Raw genomic sequence first — 18,578 nt, 5'->3', positions numbered from 1 at the left:
AATAACTTTCAATAAGAAAAATCCACATGAAAGCATGCTGGAACGAGCCTGGAAGCACTGATGGGAGTGGCACTCTCTGTTTCCATGTTTTTATGAATTATTTCCAGAGAGTAACTCAGATTTTTTGCTAAATAGGCACAAAATTTAAACTATTTATTGGCTTTTTCCATCTGTGTCACTAAACTCCTTTGGATGGTTCAGTGTTGAGCCTGTGTGCATATACACACACAAAAACCTGGATTATTTCCTTTCCTCACCTCTTAACGTGCTCTGCTATCCAAATATTCTCTGCTATCCAAACAAAACTCTAAGTATAAAGAGAAAAAAAATCTTTAAAGTACTATAAAAATAATAAAAATTAATATAAAATAAAAAATACATAAAATACACACATATAATAGGAAAAAAACTACAAATCCATATTCATCCCAAGAAAGTTTTGTCCTTTTTGCCCCATTTTTAACAAACCCTCCTGAAAAAGTCCTGTCAAATATTCAGTTTTCTCTCCCTGCTTTCATTCTGAATAATTCAAGTTCAGCCTTTTCACGTTGTTTCCAGATCTCGGTCTTACCCTGAGCCAAAACTTCCTTGAAATAAACTTTAATGTGCTTTAATAATATCCCTGCTAATGCTGCTGATTGGCAACGCTCTGGTTTTAACAACTGCTCCAACACTGAGTGTAACCAAAGCTTTTACTTGTAATTACTGCTCTGAGCTGAATTCTGGTACAATCCCATTTATATCCAAATTATTTGTAATGAACATTGGGCTGCACCAGACTAGAGGGCTACAGGTTTAAAAGAAAACGGATTAATATTTTATTTTCCAGCCATTTCAAATGCATTTCTGTAACTAATAAAGAAACAAAAAAGAAAACCACACAAGGCAGTTGCTATGATAATTGACTAAAAAGGGGATTTTCTAACTGACAGAGCACTGCATGAAGTTTTTTATTCATTAGAGCACCAGTGCAGCAGAGATTTACAGACACAAACAGACACAATTTCAGGAAAAGCAGAGAGAGGGATGCACACACACAAATAACACAAAACACAGGAACTTATGGGACGTGCTGAGCCTTTTAAGCACTGAGAGGACAAACATTTCGAGGCACTCATCCCTTCTAAAAGGTATTTAATAGAATGGAAAAGCCTCACGTTTCCCAGAAAGCTTTCATGTACAGCTCATCGTTTTTAGACAAATGCTTTCTGTGCCCTCACTAATACAGTAAGTTATAAAAATTCTTGGCAATGCCGTTCTCATTCCTGAAGCTGCCATTTTTTAATTGACACTTCTGCATTATACAAGTAAAGGACACTGCTTTCCCCCTTTTTTTTTCCTCTAATACCTTCATTTCCCTTACAACTTATCAGGGAATTACAGACATTTCCAGGCATTCGTCTTAAAAAACATTAGCAAAGAAACATTTCAGGCCCTTAATGCCATGAGTTTTTAGCAGTCACTGAGCTTTTCCAAAGCCAAAATAAAACTCAAAATGTGCTATTTTAACTTGCAAACCAAATATCACGAGGCCAGTTAAAAATTTTGCTTCTTTCAGCAAGGCTCCAGTCCATAAACACAGCCCCAGATTCTCAGTCAAGGGAAATATCCAGTCCTGGGGAGCCCAGCACGACTCCCAGGAGGTAAAACACATCTCATAAGTAAGAATTTTATTATTCCAGAAATTTTATTATTTCATTCCAGGACTGAAAATTTCCACTTCCTTTCCAAACCTTCCAAGACACACAAACATCCTGGAAGTGCCAAATATCTTTTTTCCAAGCTGAAATGGAGATTGTTGGGATGGACAATGACCACCATTCCCACACTTGTATCACAGCCAGCTCAATTATTTTCATTATTATTATTATTATTATTATTATTATTATTACTTTTAGAAAATTTCCCCACAGTGCCACAGAGATGTGGGGGTGGGAGCCCAGGGCTCACTCCTGCCCCCTCCAGACCTTTAACTTGGTTGGGATTTTGAGCTACAAAACAACCCCCAAATTTTTAACTTCCCTTCTTTCCTCCATCTGCAGTCCCACTCTCTAATTAGCTTTAATTATGATTTGCATCATCAGCCTTTGGTCTTGTCCCCAAGTGTTCCCCCATCCCTTGGGGCTGACGACAACGGGGAAGGGGAGATTCACTCCAGAACTCCCAGGAAATGTCACAGTCACAAAAATTTCACTGTCAGAAAAAGTTAAGGTTTATTCAAAGCCCTTTTTTTGGAGACAAAAAAAAGTGAGACTGGAGATTCCACAAACTTTTCTTGGCAGCTTCTGGGCCTTTTAAGTGACAGCTTTTCTAAGGCAGTCAAACAAGAAAGTGCTCACTGCAGCCTCCCTCTCTCTGTGCAACGTTTTGCCTCCAGACTGAATTAAATATTCTGCAGACTCTACTTTTTTTTGGAATGTCTTTCAAGAAAAAGGGGTAAATTTTTAGATGATCCAATTAATTTAGTCAGAACATGGTTATTCTAATTAATCCTGCATGATTCAAAGACTATTTATGCAGCACAGCTGCAAGCATACAAAAATGTATTTATCCTAAAAAAAACCCTTAGAAAAGAAAGTTTCCTGTCTTGGTCCAAAGTCCATTTGACCCACTGGAAAAATACCACCAATTTGGAAGGAGGTTTTTAGAGCAATTTGCATTATTTTTAGGAAAGATTATCTTAAAGCCAAGATTCTGAAAGACTCTTCAGAAGTCTAAAGCACCACTCGAGACCAAGTCACAAAAGCTTTCTGCAGACAAAATTCTCATTACAATCAGCAGGGGTTTGCTCTCCTAATGAATATTTGAGTGAACTGATTGGAGTGCTCAGCTTTGGAGGTGGTTGGTGCACAAGATCTTCTTGACTGGATGATTTCCCTGCAATACACAGCATTGATCTCTTGGAAAACAGCAATTGTGGCAGGGCTGAAAAGGGTGGAAATGGGTGAAGTTCTACCCAGAGTAGCTCTCTCAAGTACAAATTGTTCTTACTTCAATGACACCGCTGAAAGTTCCCATCAAATAAATGATCCAACTGTTCTAACTCCTTCAAATAATACAGACAGGCTGGAATTCTTACCCTCTTGTGCAAATAAAGTCAGAGAAAAAGAAATTAAGGAGTTCTTGTCCTCTTAAAATCTGCCTTGATTCAGAGCATGATAAAGTCGTGATCCAGAGCAGCAATAAAGGGAAGCTGAGTTACAGTCTGCAATAACCAGATCCCACAGTGGAAGCTCTTCACAGTTCCTGTCATTCTCAGCAGATAACAACAACCAGCCCTGGGTTTTAATGAATAAAGGGCAAATTGCAGTTGTTCAATTAAAAGCATTTCTGTCTGTGCACCACCCGAGATCCTCGGCACATAAAGCGATGGCACCGAGTGTCACCACGGTTTTTATTGGCTCCATCAAAGCACTGAACCGGGTTAGGGTGATTTTAGGAGCTTCCAGACACGTGGGGCATTGTGTCAGTCCATCCCAAACTCCCGTGGAGTTGGAGAAGTGTGAAAAACTGGGATCAGACTCCAGAGGTTCCGAACAGGTTTTATCCCCGCGCAGACCTTGGGGGATGCTCCGTAAGGAATTGTCCCCCTCATCCAAATTCCTGCTGAGTGGTTTCAGCCCTGGTGCTCTGGAATTGGCCACTTCTCAACACCAAGTGCCAGAGGAGCTGCCCTGTGGGCTATTCCAAGCAGCACTGGGTGGTTTCCAAGTCCTTCCCAGCCCACCCTCCTACACCCCAGAGTTCCACAATCAGCCAGCTTTGCCACCAAAGCCAATACAAAACCCTTCTGCCTCCTCTCCCCCTCTTCATTCCTCTCCCCCACACTCCAGTTTATATCCTGTTCTCCTACAGCTGCTTTTGCTGGGCTGTTTCATCAAGTGGATCATTAAAAACAACATTTCTCTGATTATATTTATTTAGTTTTACTTATTTAAATAGGTTGCTTCTCCAGAAAGGTCGCTTGCTCTTATTTCTCCTTTTTTCCCCCATGAAACAGAAAATATTTTAGTACATTCTTCTATTTAAACAAGCACAGTAGATTAATTAATGTATTTAGTCTCTGGAAAGCTTCTAAGTTCTGTCTAGCAGAAAGTGGCCATGAAATTTTCTAGTTTTTTCCCTGTAATTAGGCATAATAATTAGCACAATAATGCCCTTGTTAACATCCCTAATTATATGCAACTAGTGCATCAATAGCTCCTAGAAGGAAGCTGGTTACCTTTCCCATCTCCTGTGGGCACAGCAAACCAGGATCCTGTGCTGAGCAAGGACAGGCTGCGGAGCCAGAAATCAAACAGCAAAACTCCTCAGTCTAAAACAGCCCCAACATCAAAACTGCTCCTCGGAAAAGTCATAAAATAGCTGCCAGCCAGGCAAAAGAAACGTTCAATAAACCCTCTACATTAAAAGCAGCACCAGATTCGCCCAGAACTCAAGTTTTGCCACTTGTTTTTTCAGACTCATTAATCAGCTCCGGCCCGGCCGTAGGTCCTGCCTCGGCTCTGACGACATCAACCCAGGGACCTCTTACATTTTTACATTTTCAGAGCATCCTGCCCTGTCACCGAGCTGCTCAGGTTAGCTCTGCTGGGAGGCTGGCTCATTCCAGGAATAGAAATTAATTAATCAGTGTATTTTCCGCCCCCGTGCCAGGAAAAAACATCCCTGATTAAAACGCCGCGCTCAAGAACTCGCAATCACTGCCGACACCGCTATTGATTAAATGGAAGCCTTGTGAGCACTTACTCATTTTAGAGGTGGATTTATTTTGTTCTTCTCAAACTCCTTTGTTTTAATTAAAGGGTGTGTTCTAGACATGCTGTTATTATATATTGAGAACACCTCTGTAAGACTAAACTATCTTTGTGGGGAAAAAAAAAGTGCTTGAAGATGATGGAGGCATTCATTCCCCAGCTGAAATCAGTCTGGAGAGCAGCATGCCTTGGAGGCAAATCACTGAAACTTGCTGTGGGAGCTCCAAATCCATCTGCAATTCTGCTTCCAGACAGAAAAAATGCTTCAAACATGACAAGTTGGGGCACCCCAAATAAATCCCACCGAGACTGCAAAGCCAGCAGTCTGTGCACCTTACCTGGCTGACATCACTTAAATGCAAATAAAGAAAGGAACAATCTTTTGGTCCCAGTCTCCATTAGCAGTCGTCCTCATACACTTGGTACACTCAAATTCCATGTTGTCCTTTCCATATTCCATGGGATAGGACATCACACTTGCCCCTGCACCTTTTCACATCTCACTGCTTTCCTTTGTATCTTTACGGAGACAAATGTTCACCAATTCCTTTTGAAAATACAAGACATTAATCCTCACATATTCCATTATAAGGAAATCATGCTAAATTAGCCCAATAATTACAAATTGTGAATTATCCAGTCAGGTCTGATAGATGAGAGCTTGAAACACTTTTGACCTTAAATACCTCATACATTCCTCAGTATTTTACTTATAGTACAACTGCATGGAATCCTCTGGGAAGACAATTCCTATAAATGTACACTCTTTAGTTATTTTGCCATTTTTAACTTACCAAAACCACACAACTCTTCTCAAGATGTCCAGAACATTTCCAAACCTCCGTGTGCATAAATCAGTGGTTCTGCATAAGGCAGCCCTAATTTATGCACTCACTATGGACCCAGTTAGTTCCTCTGTACCAGAATGCCAAACAGATTTCCTTAATAAAGCAGAACAGATCACATCTAATGTTTATATAGAACACCGTGCTTTAACTCTGTCACTTTGTGTCACCAACTCCAGACTTTGGGAAAGGAATTCTCAATCAGCAGGGACACCTTCCATCATCCCAGGCTGCTCCAGTGTCCAGCCTGGCCTTGGACACTTCCAGGGATCCAGGGGCAGCCACAGCTGCTCTGGGCACCTGTGCCAGCCCTGCCCACCCTCACAGGGAAGAATTTCTTCCCAATATCCAATTTAAATCTCTCCCACAGGCTGAGGCTCTGTGATCTCACCCTCCTCCTGCCCAGAGCAGCTCCTTCCCCTCTGTGGACAGGAGGTGATAACCTGGTATCAGACAGCTGTCAGGGACTCAATATCTCGATTATTCTCTTGGTAATATTTTAACCACTCCCAGCCCAGCTGGTTTCACTCTTTGGTTGAGGCTGAGCCATGCCTGAGTGCTCACAAGCTGAGGCTCCACCAGGGAGCTGAGAGTAACGTGGTGAACTGGGAGAAAAAACAACCCAAAACTGCTGATGACGTTTGTGCCTTTGATATTTCTCACTCATACTGGGAAGCAGAAACCCTGCCAGGCATCTCTGTGCTGTGGTGATTCTGCTTCAGCTCCTCTCTCTGCATTTATAACCTACGTGAGGCATCTCCCATGAATTTATTTTGCCAAGTTTTGGCTGCCCCAGGTGCTGAGAGCATCACGGAAAGCACCAGGGACCACAACAACGTGGTCAAATCCTGGGAAGGTTTAACTGTGTTCAGGTTTGCACAGTTAAATCTCAACCAAGATATTGATATCAAGCAGTGCTTAATCAGTGTAAACCAGCTTTTGTCTGTGAAGTGGACCATAAACTGATAAAGAAACCAAGTGAAGTGGGGAACTGCTTCCCTGCATCCTCTGTGAGAAGAGTCATTTAAGACACTGCTGTCCCACAGGAAATATGTTTACAGGGGCTGTGAGCAAAGCCATGCCTGATGTACAGTGGCAGGATGAAGTGCACTACATCACTTCACATGACAAGCACATAATTTTTCACCTTTCAGGCATTTATTTCAAGCAGATTAATCAAAATGAGCTGTTTTGGTTTTTATGGACACCTAAATTAGTTAAACTCTTCTACCAAACAACCTCTAGTCAAGACTCTGATAATAAACTAAATTCATATAAACATTTTACAGCAGAATAACAAAAAAAAAAAAAATCACATTATTTTTACAGCTCTAATGAGAATCCTATACCACCAGAAATGATGTAAAATGATCCACCTGCAATAGAGTTGATCCAGTGAGTGCTCATATTTTGCATCCCACAGATCCCTTCAAGCCCCAAATGATGCAAAATCCTGGCTAAAAACCACACATATTTTGGTTCAGGTATGGTTTGGTTTAAGTGTACAACTCTGCAATGAAGTTTGGCATTCTTTAAGCAGAGGGCAGTATTACATCAGGAAATGGTTATTAAAGTTACCTGCTGCACAGCATGTGAGATTACAGCTCTGCAATTTAACAGACATATTCCAGGTAACTGATTTTATAGATATATAAAGTTTCAGAAACTTCAGCTATACTCAATTATGACAGAAAATTATAGCCAGGAGAAGACTGCAGCCTCCTCCTACACTTTGCTAAGAATAAAAAAAAAAAAACTTCTTGTCAATGCATTGTTTTACTTTGACCAAATCCCTTTAATCCCAGAGGGTTTACCCTTCTCTCCTCAAATTAGCAGTACATGAAATATAAATATACCAGCTACTCTGTCCATTTATCCTCTAAATCCACATGTGCTCCCATCCCTCCTGGACCTGGCACTGCAATCCTCTAACAGGAATAACTCCTCTGAGCATCCTTTGATGCTCTGGTCCTTTTGGTTCCTGCAATCCCCAACCCTGCCCCTCTTAATGGCAAAGTGGGAGCTGAAAACCCAGGCAGGAGATAAAATTCCCCAGCCTTAGAACTTTTCCTCCTGCTTTGACATTTGTGTAACATTCAGAGGCCTCTTGCTCACACAGAGATGTTCCTCTCCTCCAGCCAAGCACTTCAGATGGGAAGAATTATCTATTCCTCACTGACATCTTCCACTAAATGGAACATTTAATTAATTTGGTCCTAGGCCAGTCTGATCTCTTTTGCTCGCATGAAGACGAACAGGACTTGTAACTCTCTGGCACCGTTTCTTCTCCTCCTCCTCCCCCTCAAAAGGAACTTTAGTTGTTTACAGAATAGATACAAGAAAATCCAAGCTGCTACAGTGACACATCATTAGTTAAAAATACGCCACAGCATAAAGAGCTTTAGTGCCGAGAGCGCATCCGAATGCGGAATTACATGAAAATGGCTTAGGAAGGAAAATGAAAGTCATCTGGAAAGTGGTGATTTTTCCTGCTACAGGCTGGAACAGAACAAAAAAGACTGCAAGCACTTTGTGCTACTGCAGAAAGCCAACTTTAGTGCAATTAACCAAGTTGAAAATACAGTGTAAAGCGTTATAAAAATACTTGAAATGTATTACCAGCTCTAAAATGCAGATGGTAAACAGAGGGCATGAGGAGGGGGGGGGAAGGTCTCAAAAGCAAACCCAAGGTGCAGGTCCCTGGCCAGAGCCAGCGTAACCAGCAAAGACAATTTGTGATCTGCAGAGAGTTGCAGGAAGCACTGAAGACAGAGAGGTGGAAATGCAGCAGAGATGAGAGGAGCTCCCGGGGAGATTCCTGTGCAGAGCCCAAGGGCTGAGAGCCACAATGAGCTGGGACTGCACAGAGCACAGCACAGGGAGCCAGGCTGAGCCCCACAGCTCAGCTCAAAACCACAGAACCTCCAGAGCTGAGAGCTCTCAGAGAGAGAGAAAGGGCTCAGCCCCTGCCTGAGCTTGGTGGTGATGCTGCTGTTAGCGTTCAGGATCACACACAACCACCAATGGTTATATGAAAGTGCTTTATTTAAAGAGCTCTGGGTGTCAGGGGTACACAGACCCAAATCTGACCCCATTTGAGTTTTCGAGTTGAACATATTTTATACTCTATCGTTATGCTACTTACATATTAATTATTAAACTTACACTGTTCTATTGTATGCATTGTTTTTACCCAAGCATGGATTTCTCATGATCCCCCCAACCCCCTAACATGGTTCCCCATGTTCTCTAAACAATAATTATATCTAATCACATCTAACAATTGTATCATTTATCATATACTGACTACACAGGTGCAGCTTGACCTGGTCTTTAGCAAACACAAGGCCTAACATTTCCCAGGGCCTGCTTTTCCCAGGGCTTTCCAAACCTAAGTCCCCGAATTTTCTAAGATTTTAAGACATTTTACTATCACTGCCTCACGGCCCCGAGCTGCTGGGGGCTCAGAGAGAGCCCAGGTTCTCATCTCAGGACAGAAATGTGGGCAGAGGCACTCTGAAATAAACCAGCTTGGTTTGAAATAGAGCTCAGACTAAAAGAATTCATTGAAAAGCAGCAGGTGAAATGTAATCAGGTAATGGCAGCTGTGCAACACCTGCAGAAAGGTTTGGGTTGGAAGGGACCTTAAATTGCACCCAGTGCCACCCCTGCCATGGCAGGGACACCTCCCACAGTCACAGAGTGCTCCAAACCCATCCTGTCTGACCTTGGGCACTGCCAGGGATCCAGGGGAAGCCTCATTTCCCCTGTGCCAGGGCCCACCATCCTCCCAGAGAAGAATTTCTCTCTGATTGACCAATCTTCCACCTACTGACATCAGAGCAGGGTGGTCCCAAGCACACCCAAGGCATGTGGAATGCTGGAAAGATCAGACAGTTTAAGATCTTGGAGCATAAAAAGAAATTAATGAACAATATAGGCCTGTAGCTGTACCAAAAGGAATTACCAATAGCAGATTGTCAGTAGTGGGGGCTTCAGTTCCAGGGGGGTAACAAAGCACAGCCCACTGCAGCTTCGGTGCTGCCAAACAAGTCACCAAGAAAAGGTGAGGGAGATGCTCTAGTGACATTTTAAAGGGGGAAAAAAAACCCAGAGGTAGCTCTAATCATCATCCTCTGACGAGGTGTTTTAATTCTAGGATAACAGACTGTGGCAAAACCTAAATAAAAACAAAGAAAATCAGGACACATCTGTTCAGCATGAAAACGTTTTTTTCCCCTGTCTGCTTCCTGTGGAAGAAAAAAAGACTTCAAGGACTGTGCTGAAGATAAGATCTCCTGTATCAAAGCAGGTGATTCAGTAGAATTGTGATAATTCTTGTGGAATGAGAGGAACGAAGATTAAGAGGAAAATGAGGAAATAAGAGATCTTTGAACTACTTTGAAGTAGGGCACCGAAAAGCTGATCCAAATTCCCATTAACTTCGGTAGTGCATGAAATGCAGTTTACTGCCTGTATGGCTCCATGTTCTGGAAATTCCAAGGGTGGGCAGTTCAACTGTGGAAATACACGGATTACAGGCAGGGACAAGCAGCACAGCTCTGCAGGCTCAGAGCTGGCAGTGAGTCAGCAGCACAAAGGAAAATACACATCTAATAGGAACAGGGACACAGGGAAGGACTGGTGGCCAGGAGTTGTTTGGTGTGAAGAGGAATGAAAATAGTGGCTGTGAGACTGAAGTGATAACACCTAAAAGATTTAGAAGTGGTGAGGGAGCTGAAGTGATGAGAAAAGAGCAGAAGGAATTACAGACTGGAGACAAAAAATGAGTCATATTCCAATTCCTTCTCTGTGCCACATGGTGTATTGAGGACAGCTGCCACTCAATAAATCCTAAAATAACATTTTACTAGAAAACTTTGAGCAGGGCAGTTGCACTGCATCACCTCTACAAGATCCCTTCTGAATTCAACAAAAACCACCAGAAATTGCAACATGGTATAGGCAGATTAATCATTTAAAAAGAACATTAAGAGAAATCAAACAAAATGTGTATTTCCAAGTAAGAAGATAAAGATGTAGTTCTTAAAATGGTATAAACAGGAACAATGATCAGTTTGAATGAATTAAACCAAAACCATCTTATTTTCCTTCTCAATGAGGGCTGCTGTGATCCTGAGAAACTAAGACTCAAAATTCAAAGAAAAAAAGTTCAAAATTGACCCTAAAGAATATTTCTCCTCCCTTCAGTTGGCAGATGGATCCTTTGAAGCAATGAATCCATTTGCCAAACACTTCCAGGAGGACAAGGGACGCAAATTTTCACCCAAGACCAACAGAAAGACAGAGAAATCAGGGAAATATTTCTTGTGTGACTCACACTCCAACAACTTTATGCAGAATCACATCTATCATATTTTTATTGATAATTAAAAGGGTGACAAAATCAGTTGTAGCAAAGATTAGACTAAACATTTTAATCCACAAAAGAAAGATTAATCTGAATTACAGATTTCCTGAAGAACCTTCGTGTCTGAGTTGTTCATTTTGAAGTATCAAAACTTTTAAAAAGGATGAGTAAAATCAAAGTGTGCCACAGTGAACCATGAGGGGTTGGCAGTATAAGGTGGTTCATCCAGACATTCCTTTAGTTTGGGGTTTCCTAATTTTTAGCCACGTTTCTCAGTATCACAGAATCCCAGATCCAGTTCCACCCCTGACACCTTCCACTATCCCAGGCTGCTCCAAGCCCTGTCCAACCCCCCCTTGAATCTGAGCAGAGTTTAATGCCACCGGTATCAAATCTGGCAGCAATAATTCCATGTGCCACAATTCCAGCACCAAAACAAACCCTCATGTTTGCCAGTTTAGCATTTTTTTGCCTTATGAGGATGTGGGTTAAAAGGAGCACGAGAGATGCACTGTCAGTACACCTCATTTTCATCTGTAAAGTAAATGTTTAATATTCCAGGAGTTGGAAATTAATTTCCTAAATGTTAATTGATGCTATTTCAAATCGCTGAGGGCACACTGAAGGCATTTCAAATGATTAACACAAGATTTGATAGCAAAGAAGCCATTTCAGTAATGGCCAGAGCCACAGCCATTCCTCCTGTCCCACCTGCAGCAAGAAACGCTCACTGAAAACCAAGTGAAATGGTGGAATTTAATCTGACTAAAATCCAACCATCTCCAAGCTGATTTGGTGTCCTTCACTTGAGGACAGAGCTGCTTTTAGGGGTGTTTCAGGCTTTTTTTGGATTTGCACCATGGACATCACAGATGACACAAGTGGAGGCTGTTCAAGCCACTCAGCCCCTCACGAGCTCATCCTTAAATAACCAAAATGATTAAATAATCCTAATAACTCAAGGAAAACACCATCATAAAAATCCCCCAATTGATTTGCAGCCCCCCAGCCTGAGCAGCACTCCCAGGGAGCGTTCCTGTTCCAGCCCGCAGGATAAACCACAACTCTCACCCCAAATAATCCATGGAAAAGCGTCAGCACCTGAAGAGTGAGCAGCACTCCCAACTCCGAGGTGTGCTGGGGAAAACTCATCTGTCTGGGAGGAAATGGGGACTCTCCTGGCTGCAGCACCAGCACTCCAGCATTTTTCAGGAGCTCTACACTCACTTAAGCACCCCTCGAGGCAGCAGCCACCAGGAGATCCGGGATGACGGATGTTCCGTCTCCAGCAGCAAACCCTACTGTGATTTTAATTGAATTCCAGCAGCCATTTTATTTTTTTCCAGAGCCTCTCCACTCTCTATTTCCTCCTTGCTCCCAGTGATTCAGCAGTTTATTCCTCACTACACTAATCCCTCCATAAGACAGTTTCTCATCCCTTTCAAGCAGTGCTCGGGCCAGCAGCTGCCCATATCGCTGGTGTTTGGGGCTCTCTTTTTTTTTTTATTAAATAGGAATTTATCTCAGATATGCTTTGGCTTTCAGGCTCCACCATTTTTCCAGCCATGAGAAGCATTATAAGTCCTCACAATGCATGGGTCCATTCTCTCAGCTCAGCTGATGACAGCACTGCAGGAATTAAAAAAAAAGGAGAGAGAAAAATGGAAACCTGGAGCCCAGAGGATCAGAAACCAGCAGTGACACCTGGAACCTAAACCAGCTATGAAATGTTCTTCAGAATATCTGGAAAACAGATGTTTGCTGTTTACAGGGGACTCCACAGAACTGCCAGCTCTCTGTTTGAGTCACTCACCTAAAAGGTGCAGAAATTCAGTGAACAAGAGGAAAAAAAAAAAAATATATAGGGAAAACAATCTGTGAGGATCCACCTGTGCCAGCAGCTCCTATCATTCACTAACACCTTGGAACCCAGGCTGAAACATCTTGACCCAGCTATTTAGGCAGAGAGGCTTAAAACTCAGTCTAGTGACTCTTTATTGTAGTAATGAACAGTTTAAAAACCCCATAATTGCTTCTGACCATAATCATCCAACAGCCATGAGCTGTTTATCTCAGAAAAATTAATCCTCAAAGGGTGACCCTCATGTCCACAACATGTTCTCAGTCATGGAGAGTGATTGATAAGTTATTCCAAGCCAGTCCACAGAACCACTGGTAGAGGCATTTTATCATCAAAGCTCCTTTGCCCTTAATCAAAGGCTAATTCAACATGAAATACTTAAATATGGGCTGCATCACAAGATAAAGTTAGCAACCTTGAAAAGGTTGGGAAATGGCAATTTGCACACACAAACACAAGATTGAGAACTCCCATCATAACCTGCCTCATCAATCACGAGCAGCAGCGGCTTTAACAGGACTATTTCCAGAGTATATTAAACTTCACGACATCTTAACCTTCTTGTAAGGCCACAATAATCTCTTCTACAATATCAAACAAGTGCAGAAGGGCAGACTTGCTTTGTGCCAAAGTACTCCTTGTGTCAGATTTCAGAATTAACAGCCTTCCCCAGACATTCCTTGGTGTCATTTCAGCCCCATATTCCCACTCAGGGAACACAGACAACATATCTCACACATATTCCGAAAGAAAATACTCTGAAATGCTGGAATGAGGCACATCCCTTGACTTATCACCTGTTTATTACCTGTTCTTCCAAAATCTCTTTGTAAGGAAAAGATCTGGCCAGGCACCTGTGACTGAACTCAACCTTATCCTGAGTTTTGTTCAAGTATTTATCATGATCTTAGGGTGGAAAATCAAGTCATGAGACTCCATCTCCCAAATATTATTCAAGTTTAAAAGAAAATAAAAAACCCAAATACTCCAAATCTCAAGCAAAATGCAGACTCTGCAATAATTAATTACAATCAGGGTTCCATCAAAAAGCTCCCATTTCACTCTGCTTCAAAGCCAGGATGTTCTCTCCCAGCTCCTCTAAAAAACACAACTTAATCCACCACAACGTGGAAGTTTTGGTGATTCAGTTTATCAAATTACTTTAGAACAACTGACCCTGTTTTAATTTTGGGGGTTTTTGGGCAGCATGAGGAACCCAAACGATAGGGGGAGAAGGAAGCAGCCAAGGAAAGGGATGGCAGAGAGGCACAGAGGGTGAAAAGCAGGATAAGGGAATCAGGCTGGAAGCAGGAGATAATAACAAGGGAAAGAAAGGACATAGCAGATTTTCAGAGGATTGGGAAAAGAGTAGGAGGACATGGTGGCAGACACATCTGACAATGAGCAGCCAGGGAAGGAGGACAGTCAGAGATCCTGGGAAGAAGAAGGATGCCTGGAGATCACAAACAACCCTTGTCTTTGAAGGAAGGATCTAAAAATTGCATGTTGGAGGCAGTTCAGTGTCCATCCAAGTAATCCTCTTACACGCTGACCCCCAGCACTTCCAGCTGAGCCTGTTCCCACCTGGAGGGAGCGGCAGAGCCAAGAGCTGCCAGACACAAATAATCACACACCAGGCAAGGGGGAAGCTGCCAGTGGACAAAACCAGTCCCAATCTTGTCAAACCGTGCCCTAAAACCAGCTGCTTTTCAGACTCTGCTCATCAGAATCTCCTTTTCCACAGCTCTTACTTACCCAGCACATTTGGTTTTAGGACATTTCTCCAGCACAACTGTGTATTGTCTGCTGGTAATAATTCTAATTAAAATTACACTCTAAGCCTGGTTGTGGATACAAAGCACAGATGCTACAAACTCTAAGAGGACTGTTGGCCTGTCACTGTTTTAATTAGCTTGACAGGTAATCAAGTAGAATTTTGTAATTACACCACTACAACACACAAATGTTTCCTTTCAGATCCCTACTTCTGGAGCCACTTACGTCAGCCACAGCCAGTTCTGAGCCACAAGAACAGAAGCAAAAGCCCAAACGTGGCTTCCTCAGGGCCTGGCTTTGACTCAGCAAGGCCCATGTGCTGCTGAGGAGCGCGGGAGAGAAACTCCTGCCCTCCCCCAGAGATGAAATATGTGTAAAAGCTGAATCTGCAGTCCCCAAATGTGTCATTTTGTCAAGTACAGCAGAGTGTGTGACCACTTTTCTCTAAAAAACACGCTGTGCTTGCTCTCTGAGAGCACGATGCCGGATCCCGAGGTTCACTGCCACCGGGCCAGGGGCAGGCTTTAAACACACAAAATTCACTTTTCAGGATATCTCAGCAGCTTGGATGACATTGCTGTTCCCACTTCCCACATGCCCTAAGAACCCAATTCTGCCTCGTGGTGCTGTTCCCAGAGCCAAACATCCCACAGGGCACTGCTGACCTTTTAATGGCTCACAAGTGCTTCCCCACATCAGCTTTTATTTCAAATACCCCTTCACTCCCAATGCACTGATGCCTTTTGGGGCTACCTAAAAACAGAGGCCAGGCAGAATGAAGGGAATAAAAAGCAGTTCTGTTCATTGAAGGCCTTCAGGGACATTTAGGGCAGACAAAGCCCCCCAGGGGCTGCACCCAAAAATGGACCACAGGTTTCACACTTTTATAAGTTTGGTCCATTTGCATTTTGGGGGTTGATTTTCCAATTCCAGCTCAGGTAATGAAGTCATTTAGCCCAAGTTTGCTGCCCCCAAGTCCCTTTTGTTTCCATCTCTGGGGCCTGAGGCAGTGAGGTGTCCTTGATTGCCAGGCCTGGAGAGGAATTGCTGTGTCTGCCCAAAGTGGGGAAGCAGCAGCTGGCACTGGGTGTGGAGTTTGGAGTTCTGCACTAAAGAACTGCAGGGTTACAAATAGATAGAAAACATAAAAACTAAAATCCTAAGGCACCACCAGAATGGAGGAATTTAACCCAAATTCCAGTCACATCCTCACTAATGAGGAGTGTTTACCCAAGAGTTAAAGGCTCTGTAAACAGAAAGCAATTTCCATCCTCCTGTCTGGGGTGGTGTCAGCATTAGCAAACCATTACCAGCGTGCCCAGAACTGTCTGCTCCAGTCCTCCACACTTCCTATCAAACTGGCATTTAAGGATTTGGAATGCAGAACACAAGGCTGCAGCCTAAAAATAATATCCTGAGATTTGATCCTGCACTTCTTATTCAGGCTCAATTAATCAAGGTTGCCTAAGTCTTCAGAAGTACTTTTCATCAGCAGATTGGAAACACTTCCCACATGAAATGGGGATCAGCGTCTCCTTTTTACTGTGGGGAACCTGAAAATGAGATTTCACCTGAGAAAGAGCTCTGAGGTTAATTTAGGAGTACTGTCCAAAGGGATGAGGAGTCCATTATTCAAAGTTATCTTTTATATTAAGAAATAAGCTTTTCCTTTCAGACCACTAGAAAGACTAGAAAGTGATCTATCACAGGATTTATCATGCTGGCTTTGAAAACCTCACACCAAGATAGCACATTCCAAAAGAGCCAGGCTGAATGAGAATATTTACTTGATCTCCATCTTCAGTTTTCATTGTGAACACCATCCAGGACTAAGGAAGAGCTCCCAAGAATTAAGAAATTAAATATTTTTGTCAGAAACCATCTGTAGTCTCTCTGAACAGATACAGTAATAACATCTAAAACTAAGAAAACAATTATTTTTCAAATAATTGTAAATTCTGAAAACATCTTGTTCTCCTTTGGAAACAACACAATTCAGACTTAAAAGCATGTTGAAAAAAACCTCCTCAAGATAATTTCAGGTTCTATAGAACAAAACTCACCTCTCCACTAACAAGATTGATTCCCTTTGACATTCAAACTGAGAGGCCGTTAAGAAAATTTGAGTTCAGAAACACCACAGGTTTTTTTGACTAATTCAATTGCAGAGTCAATCATTCAATGATTAATTAAACACCAATTTTGAAAATCTCTTGACAGGAACAGTAAGAGCCTAACCAGAAAAAAAACAACAACTCTGACACATTATTGATAACAAGATATCAATATCCTTTTGAAAAAGACTAATTCTGTAACTTCCATACATCCTGTTAAATATATATAATTTACAATTTTCCATTTACAATAACAGCTGAAGGCAAAGTGTTCCACATTTTCCATAAACCTTCCAATGTAGAATTGCATAAATACAACATATACACACCTCTAAGAACTTAAATGAAGATTTATATATTCTTTATAAAAGGGAAATCAAAACCCCCTGCCAGGGCACAGAGAAGCTCCAGGGCAAATTCTTTAAAGCACAAACAACACAAAGGAGATTCTGCCATTCAATGCAATGATATTAAAAATAAAGAGAAATTAGCACCAACCAGAATTAGGATTAAAGAATTGTTACCTTCTCCAGTGCATGATATGTAGCCTTCAGTCAAATTTCCAATACCTGTAAGAAGAAATTCAAATGGAATGTTGGTTATACAGATATTTTAAGACACTAAATTAATTCTCTGTTATTGTTAATTTGTTTTGCAGGGAAAGAAGCTGCCTTGGGTTACTTTTATTTGCTATTAAAGTGCCATGAGACAATAGCAGTAACCTGGTCAGATCCTTTTCCACTGCTTGATTCAGTTCCCCCCAATCCATGAGGTCTCTTCTCCAGAGCCCCCAAACCCTGCACACCACCCTGGGGTTCAACCTTTCCACCTGGGACCACTCAAACCTTGATTTTTCCACCTCTGACTTCACTAAAGGCTGAAACTCTTCCTCTGATAACTCAATGCAGCTCTCAGACAAGAGACAAGACAACAAGACAACAAACCAACCCAAATCCCACAGAAAGGGCTGAGGCACAGCCATTTCCCATTAGATCATCCAAAACAAATTTATGCTAATAAAATTGGGAAAAAAAACAAGGAAAAACTAGGAAAGTTATTCAATACATGCTTTAAACCTAGAGCTTCACGTGTTTGGTAGCTGGGTATGGGTCACACAGAGAACATATGGCAAATAGAGATGATGTTTATGAAAGTAGAAGTCAGTGGGCACCAGAAATGCAGCAAAAATGATATAAGGAAATATAAGATTTTATTTTTTTTTTTTTTTGCACTATCAACACATCCCAGATAGGAGAGGCACAAAAAGAAGTCTGACATTTTGCCTGGAGATAAGCACCCATTTCCTGGGCTGTAGCTTGAATTCCAATTTCATGTGATGAAGTAACAACAAGAGGACACCCCTGCTCCTGTAAGGGTTGATGGCTACCAAAGTCCCTGAAAATTAGATATTGAGAAGAAATTCCTCCCTGTGAGGGTGGTGAGGGGCTGGCATGGAATTCCCAGAGCAGCTGGGGCTGTCCCTGGATCCCTGGCAGTGCCCAAGGCCAGGCTGGACAGGGCTGGAGCACCTGGGACAGTGGGAGGTGTCCCTGCCATGGCAGGGGTGGCACTGGCTGGGCTTTAAAAATCCCATCCAACCCAAACCTTTCTGGGATTCCATGGATACAAAAAGCTGCTACACCACATTCTGTACTGGGGAATTGCATCCCTGGTAGTCTAAAGGGATATTTTGCCTTCATTTATCATGGATGTACCACTCCCACCCCTCAGCAGCTTTGAGCAAGGACGTGGTCTGACATCTCCCAGCCTGAGATCTCCCATCTCCGCTCACAGACCAGCTCCCCACGGCTTTACACAGCTCTATTTTCCACCTGCATTTGCTGGAGGGAAGAG

The 18,578-nt window shown here is 42.3% G+C and overlaps 1 protein-coding gene across 1 annotated transcript in view; it reads right to left on the bottom strand.

Moving 5' to 3' along the window:
• The window catches only part of LOC131582081 (contactin-4), a 271,208-nt gene that overhangs the window by 216,621 nt on the left and 36,009 nt on the right, over nt 1-18,578 (bottom strand). Inside the window, exon 2 of the mRNA XM_058844908.1 lies at nt 17,249-17,293. The gene's annotated coding sequence lies outside the window, so the exon portion shown is untranslated. The remainder of the gene's footprint in view (nt 1-17,248; nt 17,294-18,578) is intronic.

The sequence above is a fragment of the Poecile atricapillus genome, chromosome 9 (assembly GCF_030490865.1).
Source record: "Poecile atricapillus isolate bPoeAtr1 chromosome 9, bPoeAtr1.hap1, whole genome shotgun sequence".
Lineage (NCBI taxonomy): Eukaryota > Metazoa > Chordata > Aves > Passeriformes > Paridae > Poecile > Poecile atricapillus.
Note: the sequence above shows the minus strand (reverse complement) of the source record. Positions and strands in the feature narration are given on the sequence as shown.